The sequence below is a fragment of the Alnus glutinosa genome, chromosome 3 (assembly GCF_958979055.1).
Source record: "Alnus glutinosa chromosome 3, dhAlnGlut1.1, whole genome shotgun sequence".
Taxonomy (NCBI): Eukaryota; Viridiplantae; Streptophyta; class Magnoliopsida; order Fagales; family Betulaceae; genus Alnus; species Alnus glutinosa.
Window position 1 is genome coordinate 16440882 of NC_084888.1, and position 13893 is coordinate 16454774.

The following is a 13893-nucleotide window of genomic DNA, read 5'->3' on the forward strand; positions in this document are numbered from 1 at the left end:
AATCCTCAAACCTTTGGAACTAGGTTAAAATGAAGTTGATTAAACAAGACACTAATATTTGACCATTTCCCTGTGGGATCGACCTCGCACTTGCATAACACTATGTTGCAAAACGATTCGTGCACTTGCGAGTAACATATTAAAATTTGCACATCACCTAGTAGACTAGGAGAGGTCGATTTCGATTGTAAGTACCCTAAACATGTTAGTTTAATAAATCTAGCCTCTTTACCTTGAAGAAATTTTATCTGGGATCGGTATTCCGCTACACATACTTTGATTAGTGCATTATCCCAACAAGTGGTATCACAGCCAATTTCAAGAAAACCTGGTTTAAATTTTATACATGTTCTTTGTATTTATCGGCTTTATGATTTATTACTTATTGAAAAATTGAATTGACTTCTAAAAATAAAGTGTGTGCATAAGTGTCAACAAAAATTAAAGCACAGCGGAAAGTAAATGACACACAGATTTTTGTTGACGAAGTGGAAACTCAGTTAAGAGAAAAACCACTCCAGGGCAGCCAAACCCAGGAATTCCACTATTCAGAAGACATAGCTAGATACAAGACAGTAACACTCACATGTATCGATGCAGTGGTCGTACCTTGATCTCTGACGTGTAACCCAACACGAATGCTTCCCAACCAGGTTCACCTACCTGAAGGGGTCTTCAATGGAACTCCTTACCTTAGAGCTGACCTCTAAGACAGACTTCGATTTACAGCACACCACACTTGTAAAACAGCTTCAGAGGGATTGATGACTTCTTTGAGCTCTAATGGAATTCACACCGAATTCTTGCAGTTCTCAGTGCCTAGGGGCCTCTATTTATAGGCTTGGGGCTCAAATGAGCATCAGGCAAAATATACCTGGGCACCGTCCGAACGGTGGACATGGGCCGTCCGGACAGACAACTGTGCAACAAGATTTTCTGAAAATTTTGCAGAGAAATCTTTCCTGTTTAAGGACGTCGTCCGGACAGGATGGCACATCGTCCGGACGGTCGCACATCCTCTGCAAGTAATTTCCTTATTAGGCTCTCGAGCGTCCGGGCCATGGGGGATGAGCATCCGGACAGCTATTCTTCAACACGTAATTTCCATATCAGTAATGCGTGCGTCCGGACCATGATAGGCAGTCGTCCAGACGGTTGAAGTCGAATCGGCAATTTCCTTCTTTGATGCACGCGCATCTGGACCATAGCTGTCAGACGTCCGGACGGTCATATTTGAATTGCAATTCTTGCCTTACGGAGACGGGCGTCCGGACGGGATACCACATCGTCCGGACGGTTGATTGATCTTCCCTTTCTTGGAACTTGGAAAGAAATCAGAAACTGATCGAGTACTGGGAGGGGTTTGGACATGCTGCTGAAACGTCCGGACGGATGCAAGCTAGCACAGAAACTTCTCGATACAGTATGTGTAATGCCTGGGAAAGACACCATACTTAAGTTATTGATATATGTGCATAATAAGTACAAGGTTTAAGAATTACTAATAGTCTAATAAAATTATATAGTTATGTAGAGAGTTAGATCAGTGAAGTTAAAATCGATCGAGCGACTTTCTGGTCGATCGAGCGATTATAGGTCGAAGTCGATCGAGCAACTTTATTATCGATCGAGCGACTTCACCCAGTGCAGTGCAGTTTCCGTTAAGTGCAAAAATTGATTTTTCCACCTAATAATTTGGGACCCACACGTTGTACTTGATACCAAATGATCATACCCATATTTAGTTAGCCTAGTTAGTCCATTTTGGTTGAAACCCAACTAGATTTCCTTGGATATCATGTAATCATAGACTAAGATATGGAATAGTCACCTATGAGATTTGAGCTATAAATTTGAGGTATTGGCTTGCTCAAATCCGGCCATTGAGGTGTTGATTTGTTGGTTTGATCTCAGCCCTTCAAGAGTACTATATATAGGATGCATGGGGAGTTGATTTTCATGAAGAAGAAACCAAATTTTAGCCTAAACTCTCTCTTGTTCTAGTGCTGAAGAATTAGCACGAAAATCCTCCCATTTCACCTCACTTTCCAGCACCTAGCAAGCCAAATTTAAGCTCCAAACCACCCTCATTCCCCCACAAAATCAGTAGTGAAATGTGAGTAGAAACCATCTTTGATTTGAGACTAAGAAGCCAAGCTTTACAAGTGGAGTTCTCTTGGACAGCAACTCTCCTTCACTCTTTAAGTCATTAGAAAACTTTGGGTGAGTATTTTCTCCCTTAAACTTCTCATAGAACAAGTAGTCCAATTGTTATTTTGAAATTATGAGTTACTCTTGCTTTTAATTATGCACATATATGTATGTTGTATGAAAAGTTGGTTAACTTATATTATGAATATATGGATATATGTGTAAGCATGTGGGTGAGTGTTTACTACATGAGATTAGTAATTTGGAATGAGTAAATTGTGCTCTAAAATGGATCAAGAAATGTAAGTGTGAGAGTATATGTGTTGAGGTTTTGATAAATATATAATAAGAAATAGGTGTTTAACTTTGTAGGAATAAATAAATAAATAAATAAATAAATATATATATATATATATATATATATATATATATATATATGTGTGTGTGTGTGTGTGTGTGTGTGTGTGTGTGTGTGTGTGTATGTGTGTGTTTGGATTTACTAACTTATAATGTGTAGATATATATTTATATAGAGAGGGAGAGAGAGAGAGAGAGAGAAAGAGATATATGTGAGTGTAAATATTAAGAGGAAAAAAAGATGAATTTGTATTTAAAGAAAGGAATGTGTTTCAAATATTTATGTATGTGTTATAAGGATGTGTGAATTAAAGGAAGGCAAATTCATATGTGTACTTGATTAAATGACATTTGTATTCTTGTTTTTAAGGTATGTTGTGTGTTAAATGATGCCCTAAAGAATGGATAATTATGGTAGTACTAATATAAGAATTGGTAAGTAAGCACTAAAATAAATAAATAAATACGAGATCATGTGTAAATCTGTGGCCGTTGTAATATCTAGGAAGAGATATGGTAATAATAATGTTTTCATAAATGCTTTATTAATCTATTATTATCACATGATGATTATTATGCAGTTGTAAAAGAAAATATTTGGAGCAGAAACTAGTAAGTATCTCTATACTTACTGAGGACGAAGCTGGTTGACTTTTCCTATAATATTATGCTTACTGTTTTATTTACTTGTTTGCGCATGTGGCTTTGCATATTTTATTATTTTTAATAATCTGTCTAATAACAAGCTGCTGGATCTAGATCCACAGTGGGTACATGAGGCTTCACATGAGTTCCTAGATTCTCAGTGAATGAGGAGGTACCTGAAAAGAGAATAATAAATACAAAAACTGGTGTACCTAGGTCACCAGGGAAACCGAGGTTTCCAGGAGCCTAGGCTCCCAAAGATTATAATTAAAAGTTAAAGGGATGAAGCCAAGGTTTCAAATAACACACTAACCGTGCCAAGGCCAACAGAGTAGTGGAAAGGGAAATACCCAAAACTCTACACTTAATACTATCATTGCTTTATGATTACGTTTATGTTCATTTTATGTCTATGATTCGCGGTCATAGATTATATTTTGTATATACATGTGATTATATGGCCATTGCATTGTGTTGCATTAATTAAATAAATCAGCACTCATATTATTATTGGAAACAGTGGACTCACTTTAGTGTTTATGTTGTTGTCTTCTCTTTGTATGGTATCTTGTAATGATTCAGGCTATAAAGAGGAAGAAGAATATCAGGACTATCCCGACTCATAGATGGTCTCTGGTTCAGTCTTTTTGCAAGGCTGGATAGCCTTTCTTTTTGGGACTACCCTGTTGTAGTTCACCCTACCTAGCTTAAGATAATACTTATGATCCTTCAGTTATATGTATATATTTGGCTTGTATGACTATCTTGCCCTGTGAGGCATGACTGTTATCACTGTTTGTATAATTATACTTACTGACTTAATATATATTTTGAGGTATTTCAGTAGTAGCTCTGAGGTGTCAATCTACTCCCAAATCTTTATTACATTTACATATATTCCGTTGCCAACATGTACCTCTGATAAGTTAGTAATGTCACGTGGAAATTCGAAAATTTTCACTTACGCTTTTTGTAAAAGCGGGGCGTTACAGTATGGGGTCCGGACGGAATGAACACTTCGTTCGAACGGATGATGCTGGTCTGTCTAGCGTCCGGACGGGATGACACGTCGTCCGGACGGATGGAACAGTGGACATATGGGTGTCCGGACGGGATGGCTCGATCGTCCGGACGGCTGACAGGGAACTTGAATTTCTTCTGACTTGCAGACTCTGAATAGTGGAATCCCTGTTTACAGCATCTTTACACTTAAATGATTTTGTCCAAACACAGAATGAGGCCAAAATACTAACACTTATATTGAATTTTAATTCAACTGCTCCGAGGATTTTTGATTGATCGTTCTCGATCCTAAAATATGTTTTTGATCATGTAAGGATTTGATTTGGAATGTTTCAATTAAATAGGAGCAAGTTTGGTATTTTTTTCATTACTTATATTGTACCAAACTGTTTTGCTGTCATTTTAATTTTAGGCATGTTGTAATTACGAATTTTTAAGGATATTTTAGACAAGTCCAAAAATTGTTTTTTAGTTTTTTAATGCATTTAAAAATCATGTTTGACGTAATGGTTCAAAGGGATTCAAGTTTCGATGAGAATCGAAAGAGATATGATCCGTTCTTCATTCGTAGACAGATTTGGAAATTTCTGAACTTCAGCAGCAGCTGCTGTAAGTTCAATTTTTTAAAGATGCTTTAAACAAATCCTAAAATTATTTTGAATTGTTTTCTGCATGTAAAACTCTTGACTGACACAATGGTTCAAACAGATTCAATTTTCGATGAGAATCGAAAGAGATATGATCCGTTTTTCGTTCGTCAATGAATCTGGAATTTTATGAAATCCAACAGCAACTATTTGATTTCAAATTTTTTAGCATGAATTGTGATTGTTTAAAAATTGAAGTGACAATTGATTTCACATTGAAAAAGGTTGGTTAACACATTAGAAAAGTTTTTTTTAATAAGTAAAAAATTCATTAGAAAGCGCAGAGGGGCGCAACCCTAGTACACAGGAAGTATACAAAAGTGCCCGTAATCAGAAGAAAGAAACGAACAAGAAAGTTAAAAATCAGCGAACGACATACAACCCGGGCTATGCGCCGACACCTAAAGATATAACATATTAAGTACATTTTTACAAAGAGCCCCAACCGGTACCTCCACATCCTCAAAAAGCCTAGAATTTCTCTCACGCCACAAGCCTCACAAAACACAAAAAGAAACCTGCTACCAAATACAGAAAACAGGACCACGACCCAGCAAAGTGCCCCAACCACTCAATAAATCCAAGACACTACTAGGCATAACCCACTCCACCCCGAACAAGCTATAAAAAGAACTCCAAACAACCAGTGCCACGTCACAATGAAGAAGAAGGTGATCAACGGATTCTCCATACTTCTTACACATAACACACTACTCTACCACCACAATACCACGCCTACGTAAATTGTCATGAGTTAAAATCTTTCCTGAAGTTGCTGTCCAAACAAAAAATGCCACCCGCTTCAGAGCTTTAACACGCCATATACCCTTCCAAGGAAAAGAAACCGCCTCGTGACAAACTAAAGCTTTATAGAAAGTCTTCACATCAAAATTCCTCCTCTTAGAAAGATTCCACACCACCCTATCAACCTCCCCATGCCGAACCCGAATAGAGTATAATTGTTCAAAGAAGGACATCACCATCTCCACCTCCCAATCCTGAGCAAAGCACGTAAAGAGAACATTCCAATGAACCACACCTCCTACCACAGACATATCATCCACCACCCAAGCATCAGGAGAACACGCAATAGTGTACAAAGCTGGATAACAGAGCTTGAGAGGCTTGTCCCCACACCATAAATCATGCCAAAAGCGAATATGAGACCCATCACCCATCTCAAAACGCAAATACTTGGCAACATTATCCCACCCCCTTCGAATAAACTTCCAAACACTAACATCATAAGGCCCCGTCACCGGTAATGAACACCAACCTCCCCTCACACTCCCATACTTCACCTCAATCAACGATCTCCACAAAACCTCCAAATCCACTTCCCCAATAAGGCTTGATTAAAATTAATAACATTACGAACTCCCAGTCCACCAGCCTTAATTGGAGTACAAACTCAATGCCAATTGACTAAATGAAATTTAGTCTCATCACCCATACCACTCCACATAAACTCCCTTTGAAGCCGCTCTAGTTTCTTAGCTACACTCACAGGAATAGGGAATAGAGATAAATAATAAGTAGGAATGCTAGAAAGAGTACTATGAATCAACGTCACCCTACCACCCTTGGATAAATAAAGTTTCTTCCAACTAGCCAACCTCTGTTCCACTTTCTCAATAACCCCATTCCAAATAGAAATAGATTTGAAAGATGCCCCCAACGGCATACCCAAATAAGTCATTGGTAGAGACCCAATTCTACAACCCAGAATATGTGCCAAAGACTCCACATCTTCCACCTTGCCAGTAGGAACCAATTTTGATTTGCCTAAATTGATCCTCAATCCTAACACAACTTTGAAACATAAGTAGGTACACTTCAAATTTCGAACATGCTCGGCCTGTGCTCCACAAAAAATTAAGGTATCATCCGCAAACAGCAAATGATTCACCACTAAAGCTTCATTATCCCCGAAGCCCACCGAGAAACCTGACAGCAAGCCTTAGAGCATAGATGCATTCAACATCCTACTAAGCACTTCCATAACACCACAAATAGCAAACGAGAAAGATGATCACCTTGCCTAATCCCCCGTGAGCTCTGAAAGAAACCTGTAGAGGCGCCATTAACCAAAATGGAAAATTTTACTGTAGAAACGCAAAATTTAATCCATTTCCTCCACCTCTCCCTAAACCCACACCTCTGAAGCATGTACAGTAAGATGCTTTCTCCAAATCCAGTTTGCATAATAACCTGGCCTCCCTTGACTGAATTTGGCTATCCATACATTCATTGGCTATAAGAACCGAATCCAAGATTTGCCGTCCACCAATGAAAGCATTCTGAGAGCTCGAAATAATTTTCCCCAACACTGATTTGAGCCTGTTGGCAAGGACCTTAGAAATAATTTTATAGACCTCTCCCACCAAACTGATAGGCCTAAAGTCCTTAACCTCCGCCGCGTCTACCTTCTTAGGAATTAGGAAAACAAAAGTTGCATTCAAACTCCTCTCAAATTGGCAACTATTATGAAATTTCGAAAATACCGCCATAATATCTTTTTTGAGAACCCCCCAACATTTCTGAAAGAAAGCCATAGAGAAACCATCTGGACCCGGCCCGTTATCCCCTTTCATTTCCCACACCTCATGCTCCTCAAAGCCTTGTTCTAACTAGAGACACTCATCCACATCAATGGAGGAGAAAGAAATCCCATCCACCCTAGGCCGCCATGAACTTTTTTCGGTGTACAGTGTGTCATAATAATTCACAATATGATCCTTAATTACCACCGGATCAATAAACATAGCCCTATTGATCCTCAAAACTCCCACATGATTGTACCTCAAATGCGAATTAGCCACCTTGTGAAAGAATTTAGTGTTATTATCCCCTTCCTTCAGCCACAGAGCCCTAAATTTTTGCCTCCAAAGAACCTCCTCAAATAGGAGCGTTTTCTCCAGCTCCTTGACCATGTCTGACTTTCGTACCCGCTCCTCCTCCACTAGCCCCCGAGCTTCTTCAAAACACTCCAGCTCTTTAATACCTTCCAATAATTCCTTCTTCTTCTTCCCCACATCACCGAAGACCTCCGCATTCCATTTCTTCAAGTCCAACTTTAAGGCTTTCAACTTGTCAGCCAACACAAAACTCGGCAGACCCTGAAAATCGTAAGACTCCCACCAACATTGCACTTGTTCCACAAAGCCATCGGAATTGAGCCACATGTTTTCAAATTTGAAGTATCTTTTCCCTTCTCTATGCGTTCCACAATCCAACATCAAAGGGAAATGGTCCGATAAAAGTCTAGGGAAACGACTTTATGACACATAAGGGTAATGTTCTTCCCACTCCGGAGATAACAGAAACCTATCAATTTTAGACCATACCTGATTATTGGACCAAGTGAACTGCCCTCCTTGGAGAGGAATATCCATCAAACTCTGCCCATGTATGAACTCCGAGAAATCTTCCATGAAAAATAGATGACTTCTAATCTTAACAAGTGTGTGCAATAGTGTGCAACAAAATATCACAATGCGGAAAATAAAAAGACAGATATTTTGTTAACAAAGTGGAAACTCAATTAAGAGAAAAATCAATCTGGGGCAGCCAAATCCAGGATATCCACTATTCAAAAGACAAAGCTAGTTACAAAGCAGTATCACTCACATACCCTTATGCAGTAGTCGTACCTTGAACTCTAACGTGTAACCCAACACGAACGCCTCCCAACCAAGTCACATATTTGAAGGGGTCTTCAATGGAATCCTTTACCTTAGGGCCAACCCCTAAGATAGACTTCAATTTCAGCACAGTAACAGCACTTGACAATGGCTTAAGAGTGAGAAAATCAGCACAGTAACTCTAAAATATAACTCTCTAAGGACTACAGAATTCAATACCGAATTCTGCAATTCTCAAGCCTAGAGACCTCTATTTATAGGCTGCAGGTTCAAATGAACGTCTATCTTGAAATACCTAGGCGCCGTCCGAACGGTAGACATAAGGCGTCCGAACGGACAACTGTGCGATCAGCTTTCCAAATTTTGCAGAAATTCTTTCCTGAATTGAGCCACGTCCGGACGGTGTTGCCCTGCGTCTGGACGGTCGCACTTTAGCTGCACGCAATTTCCATATCAAGGCTTCGCGCATCCAGACCATGACATCTGTCATCCGGACGGTGAATCTGATGCATGCAATTTTCATATATAAAGCTCGCGTCCGAACCATGAAGACCGTTGTCCGGACGTTTGAATTTTGAACGCACGACTTGCCTTATGGATGAGCGGGTCCGGACGGGAATCCATATCATCTGGACGGTTGCAACTGTCTTCCCATATCTGTGTTTTGGAAAGAAATCTCATAGCGGATCGAACATTGATTGGAGTCCGGACATGCTGATAAAACGTCCAGACAAATGCAAGATGGAGTAGTTCGAAGCTTCTCAACACAGAGGAAGGTCCGGACGGAAAGTTCTCGTCGTTCGGACGGATGATGCCTGGACAGTTGAGCGTCCGGACGGTTTATCACGTCGTTTGGACGGCTGCAAGGGATCCGATTTCTTTGACTTGGAATCTGTGCAGAATCTTCTAGAAACATATCTCTGGAGAAGACTTCTGAAAACTGACTGAACCCTTGATTAAAAATAACATTGTTTATGTTACTGACTGATGAGTGTCCAGGCGTTTCACTAGGTCGTTTGGACGATAAACTCAGGATCTGACTTTTGCTGAGTTGTAGACTTTGCAGAGTCTTCTTGGAGTCCGAAAATTCCTTTTTGACAATTGTGACACTAATCTTGTCATAATAAGGCCCTTTTCATATCAAAGAAATAAACTCTGAATATTTGAAGACTCTGAATTGATACGGCATCCCTGTGAAATCAGCAACAGTACATGATAGTGATTTTGTCCAACAAAATGCAGCCAACACAAAACTAACATTCCATAGTAGCAGAAAAACCACCAGCTCCCGATTGCTCACTCAGAAACCGCACCACATTGAAATCTCCCCCAAAGCACCACGGCCTATCCCACCAACTCATCAACCCGGCCATCCCATCCCACAATACCCTCCTCTCCCCATCAACATTAGGCCCATACACACCCCCAAATGCCCATATAAAATTATCATCAGCGTTACACAACAAAACAACGAAAGTATACCAACCCACGCATTCATCCACCTTTTCCACAGCCCTCCTATCCCACATAATCAGAATCCCACCTGACACCCCACTAGCCCCCATATAACACCAATCCACATGTTGGCAGCCCCATAAACTTCGAACTACCTCTCTAGTAATGACTTCCATTTTAGTCTCCATCAAACACACCAAATCAACCTTCCAATCTCTAATGAGCCCTTTAATACGCAATCTTTTATCCAGCTCATTAATCCCCCTTACATTCCAAGAAAGTATTTTAAGCTTCATTAACACATGACACGCCCCTACCCTTTCCTCTCCTTCTATAAGATTGTTCCCCCTTCTTATCAATCCAGCCGCTTAATCTCCCTCTGGCCTTTCACTCCTGAACCTGTGGTTACCTTAGCCAAAGAGTCAGCCAAAGATTGGAACCGCCGGGCTTCAATTAGTTCAAATAATGCCAACAATTTATCTTCATATTGGTCACATGACACTCCTACTAGTTTGTAGTAACTCTTCACCCTCTCCATCACCCATCTAGGAGACACCTTCGAACTGGAATCCTTGTCCATCTCCACTGCCAATGGTATAACCGATAACGGGCCCAAACCCCCCACCTCATCGCCTACACCACCCTCCACAATTTCATAACTGAATACAGATTGGACCACGAAAGAGGACAGCTCCTTTGAGCCCTCCTGCTCTCTAGGAATGCCCGCAGAAGAGACTCCCTCCCCCTCAAGGATTGAAACAAAATCCAGACCATTCTTACACCTCAAACTAGAAAATAACTTATGGGAGAAAGGGCCAGAAACCACCGAAGAAATAAAGGGAGAAAAATCCGAAGCAACCAAAGTGTCCAAAGGGTTTGAACCAGCCCAGACAACCATTGCACCTTCTTTATTCATTGGAGAGTCAACCAAAGCAACTGAATTTGTGAGATTGGCCTCTAGACCAAAAACGGAAGACACAACCCCAGAATTTGATCTCGGATGGGAGACCAAGCTAGCCAATTCAGGGACAACAGTGGAAGAAGACGACCCACCAGATACCTCTGGAATCACTGGAAAAGAACCCATCATCTCAGACGGACCCACTCCATCCTCCACAGCTGCAGTGACAAAATCAAGCCGAGGACCCCTCATGAGTCTGGAAGACCGATTCTCCAGAGCAGAGAAACCGGACATTAGAGACATAGGATACGACCCACCGGAAAGCTCAAAGACTGCCGGAGGTTTCTCTAACCCACCATAACCCAACATCGGCGACAAAACCACCTCAGGAAGCACTACCGGTTCAGCTAATAGGTCAAAAGAGATGGGCTTCGGGGCTTTCGGAACCCAACACAGTCTACTCTTATTCTTATTCTTATTTTTTTTTTAGAGCCAGGCCCAAACGAAAGAAGCCGTTCACACACCCTACTAAGAGCTTGGTCCACATCAGCCTTCAACTTTCCCAGCTGGCTTTTCCACAACAAAAGAGAGGGAAACGTGTGCTCCTCTCCTTTCAGCTGAAGATCTGCAGAATAATCACCAAAGAAGTAACCATCCTTGCCTCGAGCGGCAGAATTCTTAAACAACCGACTGACACCCATCCCTCCCTTCACGTTCTCTGCGCCACAACGGTCATAAAGGTTCTTGCCCAATGGTTTCTCTGTTCGGTGCCTCATCTTCTCCTTCACCTAGTGATCACGACGCTTCTCACCCAACGGAGCCACTGGTTGAGACAGCTTCTTCTCCACCTCCGGGCATTTATCACCTCTACGCAGGACTCCCACAAAGGAAGACACTCTGTTTTTGCCGGGAGAACCAACAAGAACAAAGGTTACATGACCTTCATTATCATCATCACCTGCTCTCTGTAGCCTCTCTGGAACTGAAGCTAAACTAACCATGCCATGCCCATTCGGGATTTTGAGAAAATCTCTGATCTTACCCAACTCAAGAACAAATTTACTCCAACCCCGCCCCTCATAACCTTCAAGAATGTAAATAATCCCTCTCCGGCCACCCACGGCATAAACTGCCACTTCGAGGAATCTACCAGCAACATTACCACCACGTCTAACAATGAGAACCTTTTACCCCTCCCTGAAAGACCTAACAAAGTCCTTTTTCCCCCGGAAACCACAGCAAACTCTCCATCGTTGAAACTAGCCACCCAAAACTATGAGCGCCAAGCAATACCAGCCCTGAAAAATTCATCCTTGATTCTTCCAATCTCTCCACCGAGGCTCCTTCTACCACCATAAACACAAACGACTTTGCCTCCACACAACACCACCTCACCATATTAAATCAAAGACTTAAAAGCAAGAAAAATATGGTTCTAAGAGAGAGAAAGTGTATGCTCGGGATTAGCCTCACAAAAAATCAAAGTGTCATCCTACATTAGAAAAATCGAAATGGTATTTTGAATTTTTTTCGCCACGTTTCATAATGTTTTCTAATGCGTACCAAGTCTGGAATTTTGAATTTCTTGTACATGTTAAGAACTTATACGTTTTCTTGTTGATGCACAATCAAGGAAATAAATTTCTTTGATTAGGAAATATGTTAAAATACATTTTTTTTTTTAAAAAAAAAAGTATTTTAGAAATTTCAACCGCCTCAGTTAGGATTTAATAACAAATCTTAATGGAGTGGTAAGATTAATTTTTTAAAAAAAGTTCAATAAACTAAATTGACAACTAATGAACTTTGAAAGATAATTGTAAAAGTGATAAAAGTTCGAGAGGTTAAGGTCAAGTTTTTCTTTCTTCTTCTTCCTCTTCTTCTTCTTCTTTTTTTTTTTTTTGCTAAAAAGAAATGCAATTCAAAGGACCGGAACACAATGATGTGTTTGGTAAAGATTTTTTAGGTAATTTTTTTTTAATAGTAGTAAGAAGTGATTGATGTGATATAATGTCAAACGAAATTATGAATTTTTTTAACGAAAAGGGAAAAAAAAAAAATGTGGTGAGTTTTTTGCTTAAAAAGAGTAATAAAAAATAATTGATATGATACAAAAAGTGAAAAAATAAATAAATAAATAAATAAAATTAGAATGTTTTAAAGTTGACTTATTTTTTTAGGAAAAAAAAAAAAAAAATCATATTTAGCCCATAAGTTTTCATCTGATTTGAATTTAGTCCTTAAGTTTTCAATTTAAAAAATAAGGTCCTTAAGTTTTGCCCAAGTTTTAAATTGATCTTCTATTAATTTAATGTAAAAGTTAAGGATTTTTCATTTGTCACACATGTATTTCATTTGACATTCTAAAATTCGAAAAATGTTAGATTTACAACACCAACACAACAAGTGCACAACAATTCCTCACATGAGGGTGGGCCCCACACACTGGGGCATACCCTCATATGAGGGTTTGTTGTGCACTTGTTGTGATAGTGTAGTGCATGAATCAAATCAATTTTTATTTTATTTTATTTTATTTTTTTCTATGGATGACTTGGCAATTAAATAATGTGGCATTGATATTAAGTATTGATATGGACGCTGATGTGTCAATTGAAAAAATAAGAAATATGACAAACTATTAATCTTGAGGAAAAAAGTGTAATACTCGAGAAAGACACCCTACTTAAGTTATTAAAATATGTGCATAAATATAAGATTTAAGAATTGCTCTTAGTCTAATAGAATTATGTAGTTATGCATGTAGAAAGTTGGATCAGTAAAGCGAAGTCGATCGAGCGACTTTTTGGTCGATCGAGCGATTATAGGTCGATGTCGATCGATCGACTAAGTTTCGATCGAGCGATTTTATCCAGTGCGACGCAGCTTACGGGTAAACAGCAGAAAAGTGATTTTTACCTTTGATCCAGTGCGACGCAGCTTACGGGTAAACAGCAGAAAAGTGATTTTTACCTTTGATTTTGAACCCATTGCTTATGGACGGTTCCAGATGATTGAAACTTATTTAGTTAGCCTAAGTTAGCTTAGTTTGGTTGAAATTGAACTAGAT